The 24,935-nt window shown below is 43.0% G+C and overlaps 1 protein-coding gene across 1 annotated transcript in view; it reads right to left on the bottom strand.

The window, feature by feature from the left end:
* The window catches only part of LOC144755449 (AMP deaminase 1-like), a 378,874-nt gene that overhangs the window by 207,760 nt on the left and 146,179 nt on the right, over nt 1-24,935 (bottom strand). The gene's annotated exons all lie outside the window — the stretch shown is intronic.

The following is a 24,935-nucleotide window of genomic DNA, read 5'->3' as shown; positions in this document are numbered from 1 at the left end:
TTGATCAGTGACTTTCAAACTCTAATGGGCTCAGTGCCGCGTCGGAGAAACAGCTTTGCTTTTGGCAGTTTTTGAACCGCTCAAAAGGCTTCATTGAGCGGATTATGCAGGGCAATTCCTGCAGAGCATGAGGCTATCCTTCAATGCCTCTTTCTTGCTTCAGTTTTTATGAAATGTTGAGGGACACAGTTCATCATATTTCAGCCGCCATTTAGTTTTTTCCCAGACTTGTGGAATCCTCCTTAACTATGACATTTTATGAAAGTACTGTTTTCTCTTACATCCCTTTTGGGCTTTTGAATTTTCTTTTAGTCCATTTTGGATTCCTCCAGCTAAACTTAATTCCTGCACCTCTGGTCTTTTTCATTCTCATCTTTTATTTTTCACTTTTAATAAAAAAAAGAGACTTTATTGGATTTGTGTGCCTGCGCTGGTTTTAAGTATTTTTTAAATGTATACATGGCCAAACATCTACTATATTCAAATAAAAGGCTTTCTGTTACTTTGCCTGTGTCAGGCTCTCTCTCTCTACAGCACCCCATATGGATCTATCATATAATTTTGTCAGTATGGCTCAATCTAACTCTTCAAGGTCAGCGTCTGCACCCATGGCGTTATCAAAGATTCATTCACTTTTCTCTGACAACAAAAGGCTCAAACATGACCCTCCTTCTCCACCAAAACCTGTTTTGCCTGTATCTTTAAACACTGTCTTGTAAGAAATACATGCTCTCGGACCATTTATTGAGAAAACCTATACACGTCTACAAGTTCTGGATACAATATCGTCTTCACTCGACTCCAGGGTGTCTGTAGTTGAACAGCATGTTAATGACCTTCAGGATGTCTCTGCAAGAGTTTCATCTTTGGAGAAGGAAGTGGTACTCTTGAGGAAATCTGCTGAGACCTTGAAAACAGAAACAGACGCAACAACCTTTGTTTATATGGCCTGTCAGAGGGCATTGAGGGAGATGACCCTGTGACCTTCTTTACCTCTTTTCTTCTGAAGCTTCTGGTCCTTTCTGAGCAGGTACCTTTGAATATCCAGCATGCCCACAGATTGGGTCCTCATCTTTCTTCTTTATCTGCTCCATCAAAGCCATGTAGTGTAATCCTCCTATTTTTGAAATTTACTGATCTCCTGCAAGTTTGTTCTTCGGGCAAGCTTCAAAAACAACTGATCTGGTCTGGAGCTAAACTATTCCTTTCCAAAGACGTCTCCACAGTAACTGCTAGCAGCAGAAGGAGTTCCTTGCTCTCAGACCAGCTTTACATAGTTTGGGTGCACACTATAGTTTGTTTCATCCATGCTTGTTTAAACTGAGTTTTCAAAATCACACCTCTACCTTAGAAGACCCTGCAGATTTTTGAACATTTCTTCATTCACACTCTACTGCCTCCTTGGATACAGCTGGTCCTTCCGCTATAACTTGACTCTTACAAGATAGTCTCTGAGTATTTGCAAGTTTTATGCAATCTTACCATAATCTTCATTTCTTGCTTCCCATACAGGTTATAATTTGTTGGATGTATCTGTATTAAGTTATCTTTATATGTTTTTTCTTTGTTCTTCTTCATTACAGATCATCCGGATTCCTTACACATCTGCCCATTGTCCTTGTTTGATCTCCTGACGTGGTGCGTCTCCCTTTGCTGGATGCGCCGTCTTTATTGTCTATCTCCAGCCCTTGTTGTTTGCTTTTTTCCCTTTGAAGGTATGTGTTACAGTTGTCATTCTTTGTTTGACATGCACTGTCTCCTTTCATTCTCTCATTCATTCCCCTTCTTTCTTTCCTATTTTCTTTATCCAAGTTCTTTCTTACCGATCTTACTGTTTCTTTCACCCTATATTTCGTTCTCTTCACTATTCTACTCATCTCTTTTTACCGCTGATGATCGTGTTGTCTTATATCTAATTCATCTCTTTACATTCAGAGTTATATCTTGGAATGTTGAAGGTTTTATTAATGCTATAAAAAGGCAGAGAATTCTATCCCATTTAGTTGCATACTATCCTTACTTAGTCTTGTTGCAAACCCACTTGACAAAGTCAGAGGCATTGAAACTCAAATGGAACTGGGTGGGTTTTGTCTTAGTGTCTCCTACGAATACTAAGAAAAATGGGTTAATTCTTTGGGTCATAAAAAGTTTAAATGTTCTGTTATTTCTCAAGAATCTGTTTCGGAGGGAAGATGGTTATTAGTTAAATTGCTTATTAACAAAATATCTTTAACAGTTTCAATGTTTATGGTCCGACTCCACCGGATTATTCTTTCTGGCCCAATCAAACACAAGGAGATGATGGTCAGAGCATTGACATTTTTCAGACACTCACCCCCAGTCACAGATCTGGGTTGAATCCATCATCATTCTTTAGCTCACTTTGCCACTCAGTTCAGACCCATCTATATGCAAAGCAGTCTTGACCCTGTGCCTCATGGGAATATTAAAAAAAATTGTATTCAACATAATGTTGAATTTTGTATTCTACGAGGAGATTGTAACCAGGTTATCGACCCTTTTATTGATTGCCAATCCCAAATCCGCATTATTCCTCACAGGACCTACAAACAATTCCAAACTACAATTTCTCAAACATACCTTGTAGATGCCTGGAGACTCTGTAACCCAGAGGCAACAGAATTTTCTTTTTTCTCCCCTCCACGTTGCTCCCTGACCCAATTAGATTAGATTTTTCTTTGTAAATCATTGACTCAGAACCTTATTTTCTCTTCAATTGGACCTATCATCATCTTTGATCATGCCCCAGTGGTCACTGATTTCGACTCATTCCATTCACACACCAGTTCTTCTAGATGGAACTTTAACAATTTCCTTCTCTAGGAGCCACTTTTTTCTTCCTCTTATATCTCTTCTGCTGAGGCATTCTTCTCCTTAATTGCAGATCCAGATGTTTCCCCTACTGTGCTTTGGGACAAAGTCAAGGCTACTGCCCATGGCTTTATCATTGATTTTGTTTCCAGGAAAAAGAAGCATTTACTTGCTCAACATAAAAATCTACTAACTAATGTTAAGCGCCTTGAACATCAATTTTACACGTCCTGATCAGATTGTGCCTTACAGGATCTTGTTTGTGCGAAATTCGATTTTAATAAAATAACTATGGCTAAAACCTCATCTATTCGCACTAGCGCTCACTACTATGGTGGACATAATAAAGTTGGTAGTTGGTAAACTATTAGCTAATTACCTCACATCTCAGAAGGAACATACGTTGGTAGAATCCATCCATGCACCAAACGGAGCACATTCTTTTAAAAGATCAGGATATCTTAGAGGAGTTTATGAAATTCTATAAAACTCTTTATACTCAGGAGTCTTCCCCTCCTGCTTCCATTATTTATGCCTATTTTAGCAGAATTCCCTCCCCCTCTCATGAGGATCTTGATTTTTCCGCTCTAGTATCTGAGCTGTCAATGCCGGAGATTTCCCAATCTTTAAGTCTTCTTAAAAAATATAAAACTCAGGGCCTTGATGGCATTATGGCATCTCCTTCTTCCAAAACTCCTACAACTTTTTCTATATTTTTTTACCACTGGTAAAGCTGAAGGCACCTTTTTAGAAGCAATAATCTGTCTAATTTACAAAGATGGCCGTGATCCCAAACATTGTAAGAATTATCGTCCTATTTCCATGGTGAATGTCAATGATAACATGTTTGCCAAACTGCTTGCCTTACCTCTTGACCCTCTTCTATCGAAGCTAATTGGCCTAGAGCAGTGTGATTTTGTTAAAAGCAGACTAACTTCCGATAACTCCTGACTATTTTTAATGTTTTGAATTAGGCTCCCACTCTTTCCTATCCTTTAGCTGTTGTTGCTGCTGACGCGGAGAAAGCTTTCGATCGGGTGGATTGGACCTTCTTATTTAAAGTTCTCCATAGGCATGGGTTTGGTCCTAAATTTGTTTCTCCTATTTCCTTACCTCTATTCCTCCTCTACTACAGGAGATCTCAGAGTTTTCCTCAATTTCAGGTTATAAGATTAACTCTGACAAGACAGAAATCCTTTCCATTACCAAATTCTGTCACAAACAGCATTTTGATTCTACTGGGTTACTTTGGAATAGTTCTAAAATCAAATATTTAGGCATCTGGTTCAATAACTCCATATTGGATTCAGTTAAAATCAACATGAAGTAAGGCTTAGATCATATTTCTAAACTTGCTCTTCCTGGAACCCTCTATTTCTCTCTTTGTAGGGTTGTCTCGATCCAATTAAAATGTTGATTACTCCTGTTTTGTTGTATATTCTCTCTATGATTCCTGTCAATATTCCATCTATTATTTTAAAAAAATGTACTCCCTATTCTTTAAGTTCTTATGGAATAATAAGAAACCCAGAATTTCCTTGGCTCATCTTCGGAAACCCAAATCCAATGGTGGAGTAAATGTTCCCAACTTTCGGCTCTACCACAAGGCTTTTTGTCTTAGAGTAGCTTCTAAATGGTTTCTCACTGATTCCTCCTCTTTTACTCCTTTATGGGTTAATGTTGAATGATCCTTACTCGTGCCTTTTTCTGTAAAATAAATCCTGGCCTTTACCACAAAAGTTAATGGCACTTCTCTTCCGCTTTTAAGCACACATGCTCATTATTAAGGCCTCATTACCAGTTAAAAATTGATTCTAGAGGTTCCTTCCTGCATTCTCCTCTTCTGCACAATCGTCTGATTACCATCAAAAATAGACCTGGAGACATAAGGGAATCGTTTTTGTCCAAGATGTGTTTGATGGTTTGTATTCCTGTTCCTTTCCTCTTTTTCAGGAAACTTTTAAATGTCCTCATGCGTTTTGGCATAAATTCTCAACTTGTATGGGAATAATTCTGGATGTTTTTTATTCTTTTCCTCCAAATAAATCTATGCCAACATAGGATCCACTTCTCAGAATTGGCAATACGTCCCAAAACATCTCTGATTTATAACTAATTTCGTGCCCCAAATTCTGACCATCCTAATCTAAAGTGGAACTTACCTGGGAGGCGGATTTGGGTTGTGTTTGGAGCATCGAGTTCTGGGACAAGATCTGGGATAGATCTTTGAAAATCTCTAGATCTGCCTACATTACTCAATCCATGTTCTTTCCTTATCATAGATTATACTTTACCCTTCTGTTCATAGCTATCTTTACAGACAGGGATAACAAAGTTTGTTGGTCCTATGATTCTCCCTTCGCAGATTTGATGCACCTTTTCTTCTCTTGCCCTGCTGTAGCCTCCTTTTGGAGGAATATTGGGCCTCATATTTCAATTATTTTTGATTTACACACTTCTCTTTTAAATATTATTCTATTTACAGGAAGTCTATCAGATTAGTTGGGATTGCCCTTTCATGGAAAAGGTGTATATGACTTGATGTTGGTGCTAGCCTTTCAGCAAATTTAAGTAAACTGGAAATGTTCACCAAACTGTCTGTTAAGTCCTGGTGGAATAGTGTTTGTCACAATCAAATTTTGGATAATGCTTCTGCCTCTTCTTTTAAACCATTTGTAAATAAGGATTTATTTTGGTCACCATTAACCAATTATTTGAATAAGGTTGCAACATTCCGTGTCTCATGCAATCATCCTCCATAAACTGTTGATGTCCCTGCTTTTTTCTCTTTAATATTTTTCATTATTGAACTTTCTCTTTTTATTATTTTAATTGTCTCTTTACTTTTAAAGTAATTTTTATATTATTATTGTCCAAAACAAAAAAAGCTTTCTACTCTATTGTACAGCCTACTATTCTTTGTACTAGATCACAGTTAATATGTCAAATGCTTGGCTTATCTTTCTGTATTTTTTATTAATTCAATAAAGCTAATTAAACATTAAAAAAGGCACCTGTTAAACTCGATGTGTTGCTTCTGCTTTTTAAGCACAGCGCAGGAATCCTCATCAGTACTAATTTTAACCTATCTTGATATAAGGATACATCTGATGTGCTCGATTCAGACCCTTCCTACCATATATTTTGTGACTGTGAAGTGGCTCATGTCTTTGCTGGTGGTATTTCTGAGGCCATAGGAAAGAGTTATTGTAATAAAGACATTTTAAATCGATATTCAATGAAATTATATCACAACAAAATGTATCTCTGATGCATAACGTTGGCGTTGCTAATCATGTACTGCCATTTGGAAATTTCTTAGTGTTCCTCGCTATTCCCAGCCTTAGGACATCAAGTTGATTAAGTGCTGGAAATGACTGCTCGCATCTCAACAAAAACCTCAGAATAAGTATACAGATGGAAGGCCAGCTGGAAACAGTTAACATCATTGAGAGTAAAATCTTTCATTAGCTTTCTAGGTGCCCTAAATTACATACTTTGTTAACTCCACACCTTTCTGATCAGCTACATTATAGGCAAATATTGTATTCAGGATTGACCAGGCGCTATCCAACGCTCGCAGTAACTCATGCATGTACCATACGTTGGAACTCTAGCATCAAAATCATCACACCGCATTTAGATATTCAGTATATAATATTTGGAGCTCATCTGTCATCATACTAATACCAGGTGGAAAACATGTATTTAGGATGAAATCTCTAAATGTAAACAACCTTTTAGTTTCGTCCCTTCTTACACTTTGTATCCATATTGGTCATCTGGTGGATCTTGAGTGGTGCTGTCCATGTATAAATTAGCTATAAAAAATGCACAGTGGCTTGTCCTAGAAGGCCTTATCTTTCCTCTTTCACAGGGGTATTCTCTTTAGTTTATCTCCGGTATATTGCTATATTGCTATAAATATGACAAAAGAGAGAATCTTGAAATAAAGAATATAACATCTATTTACCAGTGAATTTCAAGCCATGAGCCCAGATTAACTGACTTTCATGCAACTCAGTGCATCATGCTAAACTTAATTTCCACCTTGCACAAACAGTAAATAAAAATGTTCTGTGTCCGGTGTAATGACTTGTGCCCCAACGATACCTTCAAAAGTGCTCAGATGTGCAAAAAAAGCCTTTTTAGTATTATGCTAAGCTCTGTGCTTCAGCGTAAGGGCTAACTAGCTTTGACTTGCTTGAGACTTGCACTTAAGGTACACCCTCCAGTACAAATTTCAATGCAAGGATAAAGCGTTGTCGAGCTCTTTGGTTTTGCTATGTGGGCTCTGGAATGCAGCGGTTTGTGGTGTGGTGTAAGGACTGACAGCTGCAGATGTGTTTTGTAATTGCAATACTATTTATATAGCACTTACTACCTCTGACGAGGCCTTGAGGTGCTTCATGCTAGGCAGCACGTTGCTTCCGAACCCATTGTTAGTGATTAGTTCGATATTATTGGTTGCTGTTGGTTACTGGGATTAGTTTTGTGGGTTCATGCAAACCATTCCGTGCATCCACTTCAATTTCTTTGTGTAAATTAAAGCAATGGGAGTTAGATGTGAGCATTAGTGAGGACAGGAGGATATGTGTGTTCATGCAGATGTTTGATGAGGTTAAGAAATGAGCGAGAGGAGATTAGGTAGTGTTAGGTTTCAGGGCTATCACTTTCAAAAAAGGAGAAGTTGTGATCTTTAGTATTAGTTTTGGGTATTTAGCAGAAATATATTATTAGAGATTAAGGCAAATGTGTATGACTTAGAGAAGGTTGTGATCAGAGAGAAGAGACATACAGAGGACGGAAAGGAGAGAGCCATTTGAAAGGAAAGATGGCCATCACAGGTTTTAAGTAAATATCAGTTTTTCAAACCGGATCTTAGGAATATAGAACACTTTTTGATGACAGCATTTAATTTGAGGCTGCAAGACTGTAGAAAGATACATCATTTGAATGTTAAATAGGGCTATACTTGGTACTTTGATCGGAGCCTAAGTAAGGGGACCAGCCTGTCAACTGATAAGTTAATAAAAGTTCACTGTTTCAGCAAGGAGGGTTGATCACCTCAGAGGTTGGGAGCATAACGATATGGCTAAACACCAACACATTGAAATGAGATTCTGCAAATGCTGGAGCTGATGCCTACTGATATTCATCCTCAAGTGTAGTTCACAATATCAATTATAATGCACAGCTGGATCCATTAGGGGGCCTCAGGTGAAAGCACAAGATGGAAGGTGAGGCCAGCTTCCCCAGACAGTGGAAGTGTATTTCCTGCATTCCTGTAGGTGACGATCCTGACATTGAGGTGAAGGGCATCCCTGTAAAAATTCAATAAAGACTTTGCTGGCAATGTGCAGCTGATTAGACGACCTGAAGCACTGCCCTCTGTTGACCCTCTCTTGTTTGCTGTTTTCACTGATCTTGTTTAGACTGTACATAATAAAATACTCATATTTTCAAATGACATTGCCTGAGGGGTTGTCTCTGTCAATTCAACAATTGTATGATTTGGCCAGTAGATCCCAAGTCAAAATTCATGTTGGGCCTGATGAGCAGCAGTGCATGAGGAGCAGAAGGAGGTGGGAACTGATGAGGTCTTACTTTACCTGATTGAGGAGGACAGTTACTATACTATACTGGTGTGACACAGGGGCATCAGTGTTTTACTGTATCTGATCTGATTGGTTTTAAAAAAAAAAACAGGGCATGTTGGAAGTGAATGATCTGGTGTGAGTGAAGCTCCTGAAAACAAGGATTAGGAAAGATAGGTTGCGCACACTCACTTCTTGACCTGTGGATGTAAGTGAGAACACTTGTGCTGTGAAACTGTCAATCAATCAGTGTTTGTTAAGCGTGACTACTCACCCGTAAGGGTCTCAAGGTGTTGGAGTGGGGGGTGCAGGTTCCAGTCCATTAGGGAGGGGGTCTGTCTAAGAGCCAGGTTTTGAGGTATCTCGCGAAGATGAGGAGCGATGTTGTCTGTCTGAGGTGGAGAGGAAGGCCGCCCAGGCTCTGGCCGCGGGGAAGGAGAAGGAGCGGCCTCCCAATCTGGTCTTTCTGTTGCAGGGGACCATGGCGTAGGAGAGCTGGGCTGATCGTACGGTCCTTTGGGGTGCGTGGACTTGAGTCGGCTGTTCAGGTATGCTGGTCCAGTGTCGTGGAGGGCCTTGCGTGTGTGGGTGAGAATCTTGAAGGTGATTCTAGGCTCAATGGGGAGCCAGTGGAGTGGGCGCAGGTCCTGGGAGATGTGGCAGTGTCTTGGCAGGCTGAGGACCAGTTTTTCCACAGCGTTCTGGATGTTTTGTACCTTGCAGGTAAAGTTTTTGTTTATTCCGGCATAGAGTGCGTTGCCGTAGTCGAGTCTGCTGGTGATGAGGGCATGAGTGATGGTCTTTCTGTGCTCGAGTTGAATCCATTTGAAGGTCTTACATGGGAAGTGGAGGGTGTGGAAGCAGGAGGATGTGACGGAGTTGATCTGGCGGTCCATTTAGAACTCGGAGTCCAAGATGATTCCAAGGTTGCGTGCGTGGTTCGTGGGGGTGGGTGGGCTTCCAAGGCGGGGGCACCAGTTGTCGTTCCAGCCGTCGGGGTTTCGGCCAATGATCAGTACTTCTGTTTTGTTGGTGTTGAGTTGTAGGCAGCTGTTGTTCATCCATTTGGCAATGGCTTCCATGTCTTCTTGAAAGTTGTGTCTGGCGGTGTTGGGGTTGTGGGATAAGGAGAGGATGAGTTGGGTGTTGTCTGCATATGACACAATGTTGACAATGGAGGTGAGAGAAGCCATGTAAACGTTGAAGAGCGTGGGGCTGAGGGAGGACCCCTGAGGGACTATGCAGGTGGTTGGTGTAGGGTCAGAGCGGAAAGGGGGGAGTCTGAACCGCTGTGTTCTGCCGGGGAGGAAGTAGTGGATCCAGTCGGGGGCCTTATCCCGGATTCTTGTGTCGTGGAGTCTAGGTATTAGGGTGCAGTGAGAGACTGTGTCGAACGCCTATGAGAGGTCGAGGAGGATGAAGGCTACTGCCTGTCCAGTAGGGAGTGGATGTCGTCGGTTGCAGCGGGAAGGGAGGTTTATGTGCTGTGGTTTTTTCTGAAGCCGGATTGTGAGGGGTCGAGAATGTTGTGCTCTTCGATGAAGGTGGCGAGTTGGCTGTTGATGGCTTTCTCAATGACTTTTGCTGGGAACAGGAGCAGGGAGATGGGTCTGTAGTTTTTGAGGTCGGTGGGGTCTGCAGAGGGCTTCTTCAGGAGGGGATTGATCTCAGCGTGTTTCCAGTTGTCGGGGAACAAGGAGTTCGTCAGAGAGCGGTTGACAGTGTGGCGGAGCATGGGTGCAATTGTGTCGGCGGCTCTGAGAAGATGTGGCGGGGTAGGGGTCCATGGTGCCAACGGAGCGGATTGACTTCATTGTCTTCAGTGTGTCTTCGGTGGTGAGGGCTGTCTAGTTGTCAATCGTTGGCTTTAGGGTGTCGGGTGGTTGGTGAGGGTTTAGTGTGTTGGTTGTCTTCGACGAAGTTGTCGTAGATGTTCTTGATTTTGTGCTGGAAGATGGGGCCGTTTTTTGCGGAGATCTTGTGAGGGAGGGGTGTCAATTGACTCGCTAGTGGGTTGGGCGAACTCCTTGATGATGCTGAAGAGTTCATTGCTGTTGTGCGCTTGTGTGGAAATTGTCTTCAATCGCTTTTTTCCTTGTTTTTCTGATGAGTTGGTGGTGGGCGTTGGTGGCGGCTCTGATGTGGTTGTGGGCCTCTGTGGATTTGGAGTTCCACCAGGCCTTTTCGAGGTGGTGGCAAATGCATCTGGACTCTCGAAGTTCGGTGGTAAACCATCTGGCTTTCTTGTAGTGAGTGTTTTTGTTTTTCTTGAAGGGAGCTATGGTGTTGCGCTGTCAGAGATCTATCTGTGCAGGGTTCGGGCTGCGATGTTGGGGTCATCGTCTTCTGCGATGCTTGGGGTGGAGCTGCTGAGTGAGGAGGTGAGCTGGTCGTCGGTGATTTTGGTCCAGTTTCTTGGTGGGAGCAGGTGCTGGTGCCTGTAGATGGTGGGTGTTCTGAAGGTGAAGTGGACGCATAAGTGGTCTATCCATGGGAGTTCGGTGGTGTGGCTGAAAGCAATGGAGTTTCCTGTTGTGAAGAGGGGGTGTAAGGGTGTGTCCAGCTGAGTGCATGGGTTCGGTCATGATCTGGCGGAGTCCAATGTTGTGGAGATTGTCCAGGAGGGATGTGGTGTTGGGGTCCAGTTGGTTGTCGAGGTGTAGGTTGAGGTCTCCCAGCAGGGTGTAGTTGGTGGATGCGATGGCATGCGGGGAGATGATGTCCGTGATGGAGTTGGCAAATGGTCCGCAGGGTCCAGGGGGGTCAGGAGATGAGGGTTCCACGAAGGGTGGTGGTAGGGCTGGCCAGCATCTTGTAGCGAAGGTGTTCCATCAGGTCTGTGGGCTTGTCGGGGAGCGTGCTCAGGCAGAGGGTGGATTTGTGGGCGATGGCGATTCCTCCTCCTGGGTGGGTGGGGTAGTCCTTCCTGGAGATCTTGTATCCTTGGGGAATGCCGAAGGCGATGTCTGGTCCCGAGGTGGTGTTGGCCCAGGTTTCGGTGAAGAATGCTACGTCCGGGTGGTGCTGTCGAGGAGGTCCCAGATTTTGGTGGCATGTTTGTGGAGTGATCGGACGTTGAGGAGGATGCATTGCAGGGTCTTCAGTTCAGATGTTTTTTTGCGGACGGATTGTGTTGGGTCAGTGTTCCTGGCAGGGCTGTAGGTGTGCCGGCAGCGGTGACAGCTGAAGGGTCCATGGGTGTCGGCTGGTGATGCTAGCTTGCAGATGTTGATGCTGCCTGGGTTGAGTGTGTGGGTTGCTGCTGGGTCATAGCATTGGCGGTGCGGAGAGCCAGGATTCCTGGCGCAGGACGCAGTCCGGTTGTGAACGGGCGCAGACGGGTTTGCCTTTGGCGTGCCTTCTGCGCGCCAGCGGCCACCATTACGTAGAGGTCAAGGAGGGCCAGACAGCTGGGAAGCGGGAGCAGGGAGGGGAACTGGAACGGGTTGGTCGTGCTGGGGGGGAAGGGGCGCCGGTGGCAACAGCGGCTGGAAAAACGGGGGAAAGGAGGCCAGAAGAGTGAGGAAAAGTGAAATAAAGTGAAAAAGTGCAAAAAGAATAAAGGGTTAAACGGAGTAGAAAGCAGGGAAAAAGTGATGAAAAGACTGAAGAGTGAAGAAGCTAGAAGGTGACACAGAGCAGAAGGAGAGGATGAAGGGCCCAGAAAGCAGAAAGCGGAGCGAGAGAAGGAGTCAGAGGTCCGCTGGACCACCAGGGATGAGGCGCAGGTATAACCTGCGGGTGGAGGAGAGCCTCGAACACCAACACTAAGGGAGTGCAGGGGCTCACAGAGGGCCTCACTTAATGGTGGAGCTGCGGGGGTGGGAGAGCAGTTTCACTGTCATGTGGGCAGTGAAGTAATTGCAGTAAAGTAGTCAGAGTTGGTAAGGGTGATGTATCTGATGAAAGTTTTAGTCCAAATCTGGAGTCAAGGGCTACTCAATTAAAGGAGCAAGGTGCAATGTCGCGATTTACAGCACATGATATCAGAGTGAGTGAACCCTGTGGTAGACACATTAGAAAACTGCCAACCTCATTAAAGATTTTGTTTTTATCTTAGGGGTATTCACCTATTACTCAGTCAGTCACTCACTCAAACTTTATTTGGCTAGCATTAAGCCATAAAAGCACTTTAAAATATAATTTCATAAGATAGTAAAATCACACAATCATCATAAAAAACAGCAACAAAGCTTAATAACACAGCAGCAATATGAAATGTGTCTAAAACATCCCATTAGTGTAGCTCAAAATACATTAAAATCATAGAATATCAAGTCTGTAATGCTCTGGGGGAGACTGAATAAAAGGTCTTAAATCCTCACTAACTCTGTCTAGTAAATGTTCATAATACCAAGCTCACAGTTCGTTACACTGACTCATATCTATTTCTAATCCTGAAACATGACAAAATTCACCACAGCAACACAGAGTTCCATAGTATCCAACATTTGCAGGAAGAAATAGGCATCCTCATGAGATGTGATCTTGGCTGAGCGTAGGACTGAGTACATGAAACACTTCTTTGCATAAGAGTATAAACAACAAAATAAAATAAAGTGCTCTGTGCTTTGTTGGGAAACATTATCACAAAGACATCTTGGCAACAGTGAGCCCTAAACTGCTTTCCTAGGAAATACAACTAAGAAATGGAGTAAAGTAAATCGAAATCTTGGTAAATAAAACCTATAATTCATGTTAGAAAACCAAGAGAGATAAGACTCAAACCCATATGACAATTTGATTAAGTGATAATTAACATTGGCACCCAGTTTATCAAAGTTCGCCTTTCCTGAGAAGCCTCCTTCACCTGAAGTACAGCCTTTGCATTTATATTGAAAAGTTTAAAAAACAATTCAGGCAAACCGAGATCTAAAAAACAAGATGCTATATAGTTAAACCAGTTAATTGCAAAAACATTACCCAGAGAAAGACAGTCTTGCAACACTTCTCTTCATAACAGCGTTCCAGGAGTTCCCCAAATTCTAAGCCATAATCATAGGGGTTCCAACCTGATCCTGTCACCAAAGAAAGTCAGTCCAACCTCTGACTAGCACGTAAAAACAGGGGTAGATTAGGACACTGCCAGAGGGCTTCACAGACATTTATTCTTCACCTACCTCAATGGCTAGGCACCCTTGTATTCCAAAAATCCATGCTCCATATGACGCAACAGAGATACATTTACTCCTGTAAATATTAATAATTTCTCTCATTGGCTTATGTCCCAACCTCCTAGCAAAGGTAAAGACCAACTCCACAGCTCTTTGACATTGAACAAACCTGGCATTGCATACGTTTTGCCAGGTTGAATTTTGATCCAGGAGGAAACCCAAATAAGCAAAAGTCTTAACTTTTAGAATTTCCGACCCACCCAAATAAAACTACCATATTTTCACATGTTTAGTACCAATGCCCATTGCAAAATATTTATTTAAGTTTGTTTTAAGACCCAGTCCTCCCATAAAACTATAACATTAAGAATCTGCATTAAAATTGCTTTTTGTGCATATAATAAAAGCAGAAAATCTCTAGAATTTAGTTTCGACAGATCTTTCCCCACTTTGCCCAGATGAAACTCTAGGTCATTAATGTAAATGAGAAACAAGAGCGGTGCCCTCACACACCCTTGTCTAACCCCTAACAGAGAATTATTTTAGGGGAAAGTTCACTCTCTCTCTCATATCTGAGTAAAGTCCCAATGCATCCTTTGCATTAGTCCTATTAAGGCCTGATCAATCCTAGCCATACTCAAAGCTTCACTCTGTTGACTAAATCAACGGACCAGGAGAGGTCCATAAACGCAAGGTGAATGGAACCTCTCCCGTCCTTTGCATATTTACCAATGATCAACTGAAAATTTAGGCACTGTTCTACAGTGCAGCCCCCTGGTCAGAACGCATACTAGAGTCTTGCAGAGCCTGATTTTCCTGTATCCGTGCCTCCAAATTAGTTGCAAGGATACTACCGGATATCTTAAGTGCAGGAAACCAGTCCAGGCTAACTGATGACACGCACTAAAGTCCTACACTGAATTTTCCAGCCCTGAGGAAGACCTTCTGAAAATCCTCATGGTACCTACACGAAGGTCGAAACACGTCGGCACCCCTAACACTAAGGCCGAGGGATTCCCTGTGTTGACATTTTTCAAATATCAAAATGACTCATAGATAAGTTGGATTGAGACAGCTTAGATACTTTTGATTTTGACAGGTTTTCCCTGACCTCTTCACTCTGAACCTAGAAACTTGTTTGTATAGAGGTCGCAGAAATTCAAGAGACCCAATACTTTATAATTACAGTAGGACTGTCCAAGTGATCTGGCATAAGACGAATGAATTTAATGTTTTATATGTTTTGTTCTCTTATCACTGTATATAGATACATTTGCACACTGTTTTGTTTAAAAACCCACTGCCAAGATTATATAACTTTGTCGTCGCTGTAAAAAGAAAAACAAAAGCAAAAACCAGTAAAACAACGGTACTGATAAAATCACATTGTGAGTTTTGGTATTCGCAAATAGATATATGTTGATGGCTCGAATATGTGTTACTGATAATTAAAATGCGCTAAATGGATTTAACTAAGTAAATTCATCCGCAGATAAAAGATAATCTGGGGTTGTAAACAGTTTGTAGTATCCATGGTCCAAGAGGTATCTGTTCTTTGTACTTTTATAAAGTAGGCATTTTCTTGTTTAACCATTCTGTGTACCTCTGCCTGTTTGTGGATCGACAGTCTGGTTTTGGAGTGAGAGGGGCTGAGGATGTGCATTCACTGTAGACAGCCATTGGGAGTTGGGTGTGCCTGGCCCTTCCTGGATGACTCGGAGTTGGGCTGAATATACCTTGGCTGCATTTAGAGTAGCAGGAGGAGTATTCTTTGCACCTGAATAGGCCCTGTTTGCCTTGCACAATGCTGTCCCCGCCCCTTGTGGTCATACCGCCCCAGTGAGGACAGAACTGGTTTTGACTGGGCTCAGAGACCCTTGCACAAAGAAGAACAAAGGCAAAATGGGGTATAAGTAGTGGACCTTAAACCCCAGCACTTTAGATCACTTTTGGAGTAAAGCGAGCCTTTGCTAAGTAGAAGAGTTGGAGAGCTGTGAGAAAGAGTACTGCCCCTTTGCTGTGTGCTATGTGGGACTGGCCTGCAGTTGCTGCTTCTGCCAAAGAAAGGACAAAGATTGGAACTTTGCTGTGAACCTGCTTGAAGAAGAATCTCCAAGGGCCTGTGTGTGCTGGCCTCCTGTTCTCAAGTCTCAGGGACACAAAGTATTTCCCCCCAGCTCCCCTGAACACTATTGCTGAGAGTTCTGACCTGTCAGGAGGCGCATATTCCAGTTTTGAGCCTCTGGAGGTTGTTCCTGCTGTTGGGAGCTGTAAGCAACTTTAGAAAAGTAAGAAAACCTGTCTCCGACCCCATCAGTGATGCAGCTGTGACACAGCGACCTGCACCAAGGTCAGGGGCACCACTTGTTAAGTGCACACTGCACCTCCCTGCCTGCACCACAGCTCTGAAGCCCTTCGGCGCCTGCTGATGCCTGCAGTTATCGCCATTCCTGATGCCAGCGCTTGCAACTACTCCATCACCGACAGTGCCTGCATCCCTTTATCGCGGCACCAATACCCGCAGAGGGTCACTTGAGACCCTCATGGGTGAGTAGTGCGCTCTATAAATCCCTGATTGATTGATTGATTGTGGGTGACTCCACAAACGCGCTGACTTCACATCACCTAACCGGAATTGATGCCTCACCGCCGATGCAGCGAACTACCCCTGTCCTGGATTCGACACATCGCCTCCTCGAGGCCACAACGCCTCGCCTCCCCCGTGGCAGCCAGGGAGCCGGCGTCAACCTCAGCACAGATGCCTCACCCCCATGACGCCATGAATCATCATAGATTTTATAATACAAAAGTACTCTTTGTTTGGGGGTCCATGTGACTGTGTGCCCGACGCTGCGCACCTCGCGGTTGGGGTCATACTTTAGATTTATTGCCGTCACGACGTCATAATAGCCCAAGGGGAAATATTTATTTTCTACAAGCTTTATTTTTGAAATAACTGTTGTAAGTTCTACTACGTGTATGCTAGATTTTTGTGGTTTTGGTCATGTTGAGTTTAGATAAAATACTTTATTTTTCTAAACTTGAGTGGTGTCCATTTCTGGTGTTATCACGATATTACTGTGTGTTTTGAATACAAATACGTTCCGCATTGACTTTGGGAAAGGCTTGTCTGCTCATGCCAAGCTACCAAGGGGGTGAGTGGGGGTTATCTGAAGTGTATATCCCCCTTACTCTGATTAGAAGCAAGGGTCCCTACTTGAACAAAGGTACTTACCTCTGCCAACTAGAGATCATTTCTAACAGTGGCTATGATTCAATGTATGAAACATAATTTATTATGTTGCTTTCTAGCACAGGCTTTCATACTAATTGCAATAGACTTCATCCCTTCTATCTGTTGTGTCTCTTTTTTTTCATACCACACACTAATGCAAGGTGCTTCCACTATTTTAGACGATTAACGCCAACAGCACCTTCTCCTAATTCCAGTGTTTGAGGCCACTTCAACCTGCTCTCTGCCTGCATAGCCACGCATACATATTACTCACTTGTGGTTTTGGCCGTGGTTCGGTTATACTGCCCTGTGGTTTGATTTTCAGCTCATCATTTAACACTTCATGTTGCCTTCCCGCTCACATATTAGGTACAGCATGATTCTTGTGTCTCCCACCTCATACTGGCTCACTGTTAAGCCCTTCTCTCTTTCACAGCTTCTACATTCTGGCTCCCTAAAACAGCTTGCATTAACATATCACCCTATACCAGTTGGTGCATTTATCCTTGTGGTACCGTTCCATTTAATTGAACTTGGTCATAATCTAATGGTTCTTATTCTTTCATTTAGATCCTATTGTGCTGCTATGGGAATTGCTAGGCTGATGGCTTTCTCATTCAGTCATTCTGCCTTTTTAATAATTGCTTCACTCTGGCAATTATTTCCACACTATTCGTCTCATCTATAGCTGGATAGCTATTCATCACAAACTGGTCATGCCGTCATGCCGCTGTCACTGTAATGTCTGCTATAGAAAGCTGTTTTAAATCTTGTTGTACAGCGTGTGTTGTACGTATGATTGACAATCTGCCATGTTTTTGCATGGCCTGATTAATTGGACCCTCTGGCCAGTTCAAAGATTACTTATTGACCTCACCTTTTTCCTCTTTTCCCTGTTTCTTATCTCTTCCCTTGCTCTGCCCCTTCTCTTTCTTCTTTTCCCCTCTGTTTTCTAGCATGCATTTTTGTCACAGGCATAGTCGTCTATGTCCTAATGATGATCCCTACAACCAATCAGGGATCTAAACGTCGTCGACCATAGTACCATGACTTCTACTGTTGTTATATAATTAGACATATAAGCATTGGTACTTAGGAATATATGTGACTTTACTATTTTGCCTTCATTGAAGTCACATGAATAATGTCTGAGTCTGAAAGTGTTTTTATCTTCTTTTCTGTTTGTTTTCCAACCATTTTTAGGTCGAGCCTAGCACAGCGCGCATGCGCTGCTCTATGGGAGGCTTCTTGTGAGCACTCCAAACTTCTCTGTGTGGCTAGGACTTCCCCCACACATTAGGTTGGTTGTTGCCTGTGTCATTTATTTTCCGTAGCCTGTAAATGGCTAAAGGTGGGCGCATGTCCCACCTCTTTAGCAAAGGTTTACTCCCAGAGCAGTTTGCCCTTGGGAGCGAGCAGCGGTGCACAGGGATGGCAGCTGCTTTCCTTGTGGGTCAGGTTACATATGTGCTTTCCTGCGCCTCCTCTGTACTTTCCCAGAGACAGGTTCCAGCCTCCGCCGAACTCTCCCAGCTGTAGTAGTAGGTCCCGGCCTATCTGCACCCTCCCCCGTTGGGGTCAAATTCTGGTTTCTATTCCCCTCGGTTGCCTGTCTTGCGCTCCCCTGTGCGTCCTCGTGCTGTTTTAAAGGCTATTGTTTCCCGCTTGCAAGGCTCCCACTCTCCAGGAGGTATTCTCGGTTGTCACTGAATAGCCTCTCCGCTCCTGTCTGCATCATGTGGCTAGAGGGGCAAAGGCAACCAAGTCCTCTGTCCCCACGTCCATTCCCCCCCCTTCTTTGCCCACTGCAGTCCTGGTTCGTGCCTTCTCCACCCCTTGCCTGCACAGTCTCCTTGCAACGTTGTGCGCTATGCATGCGTGCTACTCCTCCTCCCCACAGCCTCCCTACCCATAGCCCTCTTCCTGCAACAGCACCACCCCTGCTCCCACTTTACTCGCCCACACCCCAGCCTCGGGATTCGTGGCCACTGTAATTGCGGGACAAAATTGTAAAGTCAGGAGGTGTCGTAGCTTACTATGGGAGTATAAGTAGAAATGCATTCGGTATTTAAATGTTTTTTTTTCTGCTTGGACAAAACAGGAACCGAGGCGGACCTGCTGCCTGGCGAAAATTCCCCATCACAGGGGAGTGAAAAGCCAGTAGGGCTGGGCCCGAGTAAGCCCTCTTCTGCAACTTTCAGAGGCTATTGCAGCTACGAAACGCTCGCCAATTCCTGTACACCAGCTCATGCCATGTCACTCTGGCTTCCAATGCAGAAAAGATTTCCTAATTTACAACAAGGCACCTTTACTACTCCACGGACTAGTGAATTAGACAATCCTGAAGCTCCACTCATCTCGGCAAAGAACAGCCTAATTCAGTGGTGTGAAGGATTACAAGTAATGTCAAACATTGCAGCATTTGTTCAGTGATTTCTTACTATCGCCACAAATTATGCAGCAAGGAAGGACTAAATTATGCAGCATGGTTGACTAAATTATGTGGCAAGAAAAAGTCAATTATGCAGCGCAATGCGGTACATTTTGTGATGGTATTACTTCATTCATTATTTTTGCATTTCTACTCATGGTAACACTGTTTGAGCAAAGATTTCCCCTCATTAGCACCAGTTTAAAAACCAAATATAGCCATAAGGAATGAAAGATGGCCAGTCAACCTTTGCGAAGGGCCTTACACTTGCCGGGAGCATGTGTTGCCATGTTTTAGTACGTTTTGAACCTCGTTTGGAGCTTGAAACTTATTTTTTGCACATGACGCAGCATTGTGTGTTAAATGCGGCAAACGATAATGACAATCACATAATTCCAGTGCCTCGCTTTAATTACCCGGTGCTTGCTGAATATCTGCCATTCAGCAGTTTGCAACGATATAATCATTTCAGTGGCATCTCTAAACAGTTGATTAAACAGTCTGACATACTAGGGGCAGCCCAGCCGGCTAGCGCTTTATAGGCGAGGCCCCACACACACCCTTGACAGCCTCGCCGTCTCTCGCCATGTGTCTCAGACTGAGATGCCCCACCTTTGTCTTACACTGAATACACGAATATGGCCACAAAACACCTGTTACCACAGCAGTCCCAGCTGGGGCCAAACGCGTAACCTCTGCCCTCGAGTGTCAGATGTCAGCGTGGTGATGCACCCAACCCCACAAACACTAGTCCTGGGGCCCTCTGTTGATCCACGTGCCACTCAACAAAATAGTGTATTTTGCAAGCTAACAGTACCCATACCAGGCACCAACGCCACGCTAAAGTATGCAGGCTCTTGCATTCTGGGCTTGCTCTCTTGTTCAACAGTTATAAACGGCCTGACTACAAACCCCAGAATTCAACGGCTAGTGAGAGCTTGTCAGTAGGTTATAGGCTTTGGGGCCATATAAACTATATTGTGATTTTAAATTGGTTTAAAAACTGTTACCAGTTTCGGATTGGTTAGAAAAAATAGCAGTATTACACTCGCTTCATCTGGTTTTGGCCTAGGACATCGCAGGTTTCAGTAGGTCCACCCTAATTCTTCTCTCATTGGCTGAGCCATTAGCTGAGCCTTGGGCAGGTTGCAACTTGGAGTCACTCTGTGAATAGCTGAAACTGTGACAGCTGTAAATAGCTACCTCGGTCCACGCACTAGACTAGCCCCGGGGTACAGTCAGACTGGCGCTGGACAGATGATGGAACAAAGACCATGCAGGACACTGTGGAAGGTAGCTGATAATTATCAGACCGTTTTCATATAATTATTTTGGTTTTTGTGACACATTGGCTATTCCGATAATGTGTTGCATGGCTAAACACTTATAAGGTCCCAAAGGCGAGACCTATTGGCTATGCCAATGCTTGTTTAATAAATGCAATTGAATTTCCATGAGGACACCTGAAATAGACCTCATTGTATCTCTATGTGGTATGCATTATGGTATTTCACAGTAAGGGACCTATGTACCTTTAGGTTTAAAGTATTTTATTCAGCATCTCACACAAAGACCAATAAGCATCAACACTGGGCGGTCTGTTAGGGTGGGGAGAATCCCAATTCCGGCTGGATCGGTTACATGCAGTGAATTGTATCAGCCCCTTACAGCTACACCTGGAGCGCCAGGCCACAGTATGAGATAACATTCCATTTCAAACTCCTCCCCTAAAGCCTAACAGCCCAACTCCCGGATCCCAAACCCCCCCCCAACCCTCCGCGTCCAGTGCACCAACCGCAATTCAGGCCAATCACAAGATCCCCACTCGCCGGGGCCTATGTACCTTTAACATGAAAATATTAAGGACAAAATATTGAAAGGAAAGTAAGTACAGAATTATATATCTGACCCACATATATGTGCCCTGGTGATATATGTTTGTTGGCAGGCGCTGTGCCCGACTGGAGTAAGAAGCAAAGATATTCGGAAGAAAACGAGTCAAGCACACTCAGGAGGGAGTGAATAAGGGATGTACTTCCCAGGGGCTAGAGCACCATGAATAAATCCCTTATTCACTCCCTCCTGAGTATGCGTGACTCGTTTTCTTCGGAGTATCTGAAAAAAACATAGGTTTCAAGGACGTTATAGTTAGAAATTAGCTTTTAAAAAACCTTTGAAATTCACTGAAAAAAACACAGGTTTCAGGGACGTTATAGTTAGTTGGACATTTCACTCGTACAAAACCAGAAAAAAATCAACCGTTATAGTTAGTTCAGCTAACTATAACTCGCGCCCCCGCAATGCACTGCTGATGACGTCACATATTGCATCATTCATGACATGGTCAGTGACATCACTGATGACATCTGAAATTACATAACTGATGACATCATCCAGTGAATGTGTGTTTCTCTAAAGTTTAAATATGTTTTATATATATATATATATATATGCCAAGGTGTATTGAAGAATGAGTGGGTATATAAGTGCCTGAATAGATGATTTAGTAGGTGCGTGACTGACAGTGTAAGTGAGTGATTAAACGTGTCTTACTAAATGCATGGGTAAGTGACTAAACTGTGTAAATGTCGGTATCAGTCTGTCAGTTGGTGTGTAAGTGGCTGCATCGGTTGGTGAGTAGCTACATGAGTATGTATATGGGTTATTGATTGGTTATTTAAGTATCTGTATGGGTGCCTGAGTATCTGTGTGGATGGGTGGAAGGCGTGTGATTATGTGCATAGATATGTGAGTGGTTGATTAACTGGCTATATGGGTTCAAGAGTGCATGTGGAAACAGCTGTATGGGTGCGTGAGTATATGTATGAGTGTGTTGGTGAGTGAATGGATGTCTCAGTGGTACATGTCCGAGTAACTACATATGTAAAAGGCAATGTATGTGAGAGTTAGAGTATATAAATGACTATACGTGAGAGTGAGTGATTGTGAGAGTGCCTGTATGGATGAGTGTGTACTTGTATTAGTGATTGTACAAGAGAGTAAGTATGTGTTAGTATCTGTATGAATAAGTGAGGTGGTGCGTGTATAACTGTGTAGGTGAGTAAATGGAAGTGTGAATGATTTGTTGCAAGACTGACAAGGTGTGTGAGTAACTCTGGATGAGTGCTGGTGTGTGAGTGTCTGTATAGATGTATGAGTGCATATGATAGTGGTGTATTGATGAGTGATTGCATGTATGAGTGATTGTATGGGTGAATGAGTGGATAAGTGTGTAGACCTAGGAATCAGTGAGTGGATACATAGTAACTGGTATTGGTGTGCCCATGGTTTCGAAAATGGTTGTCTGTATTGTAGAGTGGGTGTATCAAAGGTTATATTAGGGTGTGAGGAGATGCATCAGATTTTCATGTGGATGATGTCATCAGTGATGTCATTTGGGATGGCATCAGGGATGTCACTGACCATGTCATAAATGATGTAATATGTGACATCATCAGCAGTGCATTGCGGGGGCACGAATTATAGTTAGCTGAATTAACTATAACGGCCGAATTTCTCTGGTTTTGTAAGAGTGAAATGTCCAACTAACTATAACGTCCCTGAAACCTGTGGGTTTTTTCAGTGAATTTCAAAGGTTTTTTAAATGTTAATTTCTAACTATGCCTACAGAGGTAGGACATGTGCAGAAAGTGGAAGAAAGGCGCAGAAATAAGCAAGAGAAATGCAGAAAGAGGCAACCGAAGTCCAGAAAGACAAAGAAAGTGCAGAAAGAAGGAAGAGATATGCAGAAAGAACTCACAGAGGTGTAGAAAGTGGCCTTGCTGCAAAGTCATCCTGTGCCCCCAACTTTTTGCTGACTGGTACTGGTGGTAACTGACTCTGACTAACCAGGCCCGGAGCCAGTGCTATGCTAAAAGACACTGAGAATACCGTGAAAACACCTAGGGAGATGCGCCACATTGTAAAGCCCTGTGTCACATTATACCTGTATGCAGGGTGGGCATTCCAACGCAAAAAAGCCTCATAGAAGTAACGCAGTGAAACTGGGCAACTTCGAGGATGCCACTGCTTGAAGCAGGCGTAAAGAGTGATGCAGCATAATAAGGATATTTTATATCAGAAACAACGGTTCCAGTGGCACAATAAATGAAAAACTAAGGTTATTAATAGTTTAAGTTACTTAATAACAATTAAAGGGTTAAGGAGGGTGTCCGACAGAGAAACAACTCTACACAGAAGTTTTATCATCATTCAATTTTATATCTCTTTGTTTGATTTTTCATATTTTTTAACACACAATAAAATCTCTTAGTGTTACAAAATAAAGTGCAAAGTGACCCAAAGTGTATGGAAAGAACCAAGGAAGTACGACAATTATACAAAACCAATACAAACAAAAGTAAAACATACGGTTTCTAAAAGGAATAATAATACAAGAAAATGACCACAGTAAATAATAAACACAATATTTTTTGACAGCGGCTATAGAATTTCATAGGCACTGTGCATGGGGTTCATTTTCTGAGGGCGTCGACGGCGTTTCGACCCAGGAAGAATATTGGGTCTCGTCAGGACAAAACAATGTGGGACTCTGTGAATAAGGGGTGACAAAATTTAGACGGGTATAAGAACACTAATTTTAATTATTATATAAATTTAGAAGTTTATTGGGAAGCAATTGGACTAGTTACCCAGTTGATTTAGGTAACACGCGAACAGAATGATGACTTGGGAAGCGACCACCACGTGTGAATAAGGATAAATGCACTTACAGTGAACCCAGCCGGGTACTGTTGTATCACGATGCGTCCAAACAAAACAAATAAATAATAATTTAGTATCCTTATCATGTTGTACATTATTCGCAAAAGTATCAATAAACCAATTTATTTTACAAACATCACTTACCACTGTCGTGGTTCAATGATAGGGGTCCCGTTAAATTTAGATGACTGCACCAGGGTGTGGCAGGAAACTACCTTGAAAAGTACATAGCAGGTAATCAATTTCATGATGGAATTGACATATAATACAATACGGCGTGATATAAGGCTTACCGGATTATAGGGAGTTAACAATTTTACTCCATGACGATAAGGCGAAGTGACTTGCCGGAAGGGCTCAATCGCACTACCAGTTCAGGACGATACCTGAAAGAATTCAGTGCGTTCAGTATAGCTTATACGTGTAAAGGCCTAGAATGGCATTATACACAGAGCTCTGCAACAAGGCGAATAAGGATAGGCATCCCCCTGCATTGCTGGGGTTGCTTCATGCTTGTCACACGACTCCAGCAATGCGTGAATTTTGCGTCAACAGATGCATCAGAATTTCTGACGCATCTGTCATTCCTTGCACCGTGGTGCTCCGTATTGTAAATACGGCGCATCCATAGTGGTGCAAGTGTTTCTCAAAGTGGCGCAGGGAAAGTGATGCATCTTCCCAGATTCGTCACTTTCTTGTAAATCGGCCCCCTAGTTTGTAGCAGTTTGTAAAATTCCTATGAATTGGGAAACGCCAAATGTTGTGGCAGGGTCTGCCCATCACAGGATATATCGAAGGGTATCGTCAATGTCAGAGTGGAAGGTTAGAGGGGAAAAAAAATCTAGTATTATACCGTAGTGGACCATGAAAGCACTATCCGGCGGCTCTGCAATTAAAATTATGCCTGATAGCTGATTTCATTATTTGTGTGTATTGTGTTATGTGTTACCGACTTGTAAAGCAGCACTGGTTTTTATGGCCGAAAAGTACAATGTAAATTT

Source organism: Lissotriton helveticus, chromosome 5_1 (assembly GCF_964261635.1).
Source record: "Lissotriton helveticus chromosome 5_1, aLisHel1.1, whole genome shotgun sequence".
Lineage (NCBI taxonomy): Eukaryota > Metazoa > Chordata > Amphibia > Caudata > Salamandridae > Lissotriton > Lissotriton helveticus.
The sequence above is the reverse complement of the archived record's forward strand: the minus strand, read 5'-3'. Positions and strand labels throughout refer to the sequence as shown.